A 4,823-nucleotide genomic window follows, 5' to 3' on the forward strand; every position below is an offset into this window, starting at 1 on the left:
TAGAGACTGGTAGAAGCCCCGAGACTATAGTCACCCTCCCAGTCTTGAACTGAGCTCACCCCCATGTTAGAATAAACAACCCTTTAAACCCACAAGGGCCCCATTTACCCAAGTTTAAAGTTCAAAGGATTAGGAAAGATGGAGGAATAAAAACAAGAAGCAAAAAGAGAAAGTGGAGTAATTAATAGTGTATTGACAAATTGCAATGGTGTGTTGGACAGGGTCCTCTAGAGAAACAAAACCAGAATGCTAATAATTATATATTGCTAATATATAATTAGCAATATTGCTAATATATAATATATATTCATACATATAGATATATAAGAAATAAACAGTTAAATAAATTATAAAGCAATACCAATGGCTCAGTGCTACTCACTTCCGTGAGACGGTTGTGAGACACTAGCAGTCCTTCAAGTCTTGAGGGCCTCTGGGTAGTCCTCTGTAGAGCAATTCAGGCTATTCGGGCACAGGCAGCAAACAGCAAGGCAGGTCACCAACAGTCAGTCCCCAGCTCAAGAGATGTAAATTCCAATGGTGTGGCGAAGCAGGTCTTGAAGGAACCTCAAATTACAGCGACACAGTCCAAGAGTTAGGTGTCCCACAGGTAGTGCAGCTTGCAAATTGAGACAAAGAACAAGCAAGACAGCCGCACACTGGTCCGATGATCGAAGAGCAAGAGGCAAGAAAGGCAAGGCTCGCCAAGCCATTTATCTTGTCACCCTTCAATTAATCACACATGTGTTTATCAGTCAGGTTGGCACAATAAACTAACTACCTCAAATGAATAAATTGAAACAAATGTGTATGTATTGTTAAATGTGAAACTATGGACCACTCTGTAAATCTTCACCTAACTCACAATGAAAAGATTTTAAAAGGAAGACAGTTTGAGTTCCTCACTGCCATTGTAAAAAGCAAAGAGCTCAGAAAATGTTAGAGCTGGAAACCCTGTGAGAAATAATAGCTCCACATTTTAATATTTTTGCTCAATAACAATTTCTATAATTTTGCAGCAATTGTTTTTCACACACATGCAGCTCATAACCCAACACAAAAAAAACACATCTATTGCTGACAAGTCTTTTCCAAGTCACAGCAATCCAAAAGGACAGAGTAAACTTTCCAAGACTTTTACAAAAGCAGGCTGCCACATCTTTGTCCCAGAGAGCTTTCTCGTATTTCTATTCCTCCACCATGTGTTTCTGTAGCTAACCTGCTCTTTTCACAACTAAGAAGTCATTCGACTAGGGACCCACCCTACTCTATTACCTCCTTAACTAAAGAAAGCTCCTTTTCCCAAATTGAGTCACATTTAATGGTGCAAGGGTTAACGTTCTGAAACATTTTGTAGCGACACAGTTCAATCTATGACACATTCTTATACTGATTTTATACTATCATTTAAATCATTATATATGTATAGATTGTGATAAGAGCTGTAAAAAGCCCCAATAAAATGAATTATTAAAAGAAAGAAAATATACTCTGAAAAAAACAAATATAAGGATTTATAATTATTGACTATTTAAAAAAATAAATCATTATCCTTTTGCAATTTAGAAAAATGAGCTTTAATATGATGAAAAGCATTTTTAAGATAATCAAATAATAATAGAACACTTTCAGTGAAAAAGGAAAAACCTCTCTTTCCTTTTGAATGGTATGTCCCTGAAATCATCGGACGTCTCTGGATTGCCTCCGCCCTTGCTGCACCCTCATCCTCCTGCTCTCTGTCTCCTCTCGCATCTGTTCAGTATCACTGTCCCTTCGGGAGAAGAGCAAACCGAGCTATAAAAGTTGTTGGCTGTGTAGTAGCTTTATGGTTTAGGGAAGTCAGTGCTACGGTTAGCATTTTACAATTTTTAGTGAGACTTTTCAAACGGCTCGCTGGACAATTTTGGCCAAATTATTCAACTACTCTTTTCTAGTGCACATAGTTTACCTTCATCACTCCTCTGTCAGTTTCTCAGACTATTATGGTTTGCATGTTGCTATGATTCTGGAAGTTACATCGATGGCATTCAAAATACTAACAAGGCTGCTCATGCAGGTTTCAGTGGTGCTTCAGGCTAAGAGTTCTAGTCTCAGAAAACCACAGGGCAAATTCTGCCCTGTCCTATCAGAATAGACGTCATGGCAGTGAAGTTGGAAAATTCAAAAATGGGAAACAAACAGGCGGTAGTTGGAACATATGGCCTTAGCAATAGAAACGATGTTGGAGATCGCATTATGTCATTTTTTCAAGAACAACCAGTTATTTGTTGTAAATGTACATTTTTCTCAAAATATAAAGACTACTATACATATAGGTGTCACCAAATGGAACACACAGCAAACAAATTGACTATACCTGTGGAAATTGTTGTCCCCAAACCATCAGGTACCTATCCTACTTTATTAGCCAATGGAAAAAAAGAAACTATTGTGTGGAAAAGAAACGGGGATTTTATTGTCTTTACAGACAAGGAGGGGCATGAGGTCACAAAATGCCATGTGGCACCTGGGTCCTTTATTCTTCACCCTTCGGGATTCTGACTCCTCACCCCTCTCCACTTTCTAAACTACCATTGTTCATAAACAGACGTCCCGCTGGTGAACGATGTTTCCCCAGATGTTCTTTGATGGACCACTAGATTGCGGAGCACACTCAGGTAGAACAGTGAGTCAAGTACTGTGGTTCCTTCTGGTGAATCTTAGAGCCACGGTGAACCGAAGGATATGGTACATTTAATGGGAACACTCTGAATCTCAGTTCAAACTGGAAGAACCCCACGACAGTTGTCTGTAAAAGGATGTTGGGAGGAAAGGTGCATGCAGTATGGAAGATTAAAAGGAAAGAAGAGTGGGTCACAGAGAAAAAATGGTGGAGGCATAAAAAGGGGCTATTGATTTAAGGGTTTCAGAAAGAGAGGCTGGAAAAGCAAAATATCATCAGGCAAAACAAGGCCAGTGGCTGACTATGAAAAAATCTGTAGCTCATATGCACGTTCGGTTTGAGTCTAAAGCAATTAAAAGAAGTCTATAAAGTGTAAAAATATGACCTTGACTATATCCCACCTCATCTGATGGACAAATTTAATTAATTGATGACCAAAGACCTGACCACAACAACACTGTGCACAAAGAAAGGAAAAGTCACTAAAATCTACTTGCGCGTGAAATTGGACCTCTTGCTGAGGTAAAACACGACTAAAAGCTGACGGAGTAAGTGGGAAAGGAAAACGCATGCTGAAGAGACAAAAGAATGCCCCAAAGAAGCTCAACAGATTCACAAAAAAAATTCTCAAAGTAGATGGTGATGTTTTCATGAAAGATATTGAAGAGGTAGCAGCTGTTGTGGTAACCAGACATTGCCACGAGAAAATGCAGTGTGAGGTGAATGAAGAAAAATGTAAAGATGACAGGAAAATGGAGACTGCTAGTAAGAGGAATAAGAAGAGCCTTCTAGGCGGATGGTGCCCGGCTATTGAGAGACATAGCATCCGGGGACTTAAAGGCTTGAAAGCAAACAAGCGGCCATCTAGTCCAGAAGCAACAAAGCCCACATGGAAGAAGCACACCAGCCTGTGTGATCATGAAGGGCCGAGGGGGCCAGGTTTCAAACAACAAAGGCGGTGGGGGGGAATCACATCACCGTGAATGAGGGGAGTGTATGATGGGGACCCAATTCTCATCTGTAGACAACTGGACATCCCTTGCAGAGGGGTAGTGGGGAGGAGATGAGTCACTCAGGGTTCAGTGTAGCAACAATGAAACTCAAAACCTGCCTCTAGTTCTTGAACGCTTCTCCCCCCCCCCCCCCCAATTATCATGATCCTAATTCTACCTTGCGGACCTGGTTAGACCAGAGGGTGCACAGTGGTGCAGTAGGGATCTGGAAACACAGGGAATCTAGGATGGATGAACCCCTCGGGACCAGCGGTAAGAGTGGCGACACCAGGAGGGAAGGGGGTGTGGAAAGGGAGAACCAATCATGGAGATCTACATGTAACCTCCTCTCTAGGGGCTGGGCAACCGGAAGGTGGGTGAGGGGAGACACCGGGCAGTGTAAGATAAGATAAAATAATAATTTATAAATTATTAAGGGTTCATGAGGGAGGGGGAGGGAGAGGGAAAAAAGGAAACCAAGCTGATTCCAGGAACCCAAGTGGAAGGCGAATTTTGAGGATGATGAGGGCAACAAATGTATAAGGGTGCTTTACTCGATGTATGTATGAATTGTGATAAGAGTTGCATGAGCCCCAATAAAATGATTTATTTTAGAAAAAGAAGAGCCTTCCAGACCAGCACGGACAGTCCCAGGTGTTGATGAACCCGAGGCAGAGGAAAAGGCTGAAGGCAAAGCAAGAAAAAAAGAAGGGAAAAAACAAAGCCAAAATGGTGAAGGCAGCGAAAGGCTTAACCTGGTTGACGGAAAAAAAAGTCCTTGGAATGGGGGGGCGGGGGGGAGTGGGCAGGTGCTGGATGAAAATGTCTGACTGGATTCCAGCTTTCACCTGCTGACGATGTTAACCCTGAGTCTCTTCCTTCAATTTGAACCTCAAAGAACTCAAGTTTATCTGGAAAACATACATACATTTTTTTTGATCTAAAGAAAGCTATACTGGTGTTTTTATCAAAAGGGCTTTATTATCCAGGTGCTCTCAGAAGTCACCGTCTTATCAAGTATTAATCCCATTGTGATCATTTGTTCTTACAACTTCATAATTACTGTCAGTAAATGCCAAACACTGCAAAATTTAAGATAACTCAGATTTACCTGCAGCTATTATGCAAACTTAATTGTAAAAGAAAATGCCCTTGGATCTTATGAGAAG

At 41.1% G+C, this 4,823-nt stretch overlaps 1 pseudogene; it reads left to right on the plus strand.

Annotated features, from left to right (window-relative positions):
- The first annotated feature begins 2,139 nt into the window (after positions 1-2,139).
- On the plus strand, positions 2,140-4,509 carry LOC142449152 (protein LLP homolog pseudogene; annotated as a pseudogene).
- The last annotated feature ends 314 nt before the right edge of the window (positions 4,510-4,823 follow it).

Source organism: Tenrec ecaudatus, chromosome 5, assembly GCF_050624435.1.
Source record: "Tenrec ecaudatus isolate mTenEca1 chromosome 5, mTenEca1.hap1, whole genome shotgun sequence".
Lineage (NCBI taxonomy): Eukaryota > Metazoa > Chordata > Mammalia > Afrosoricida > Tenrecidae > Tenrec > Tenrec ecaudatus.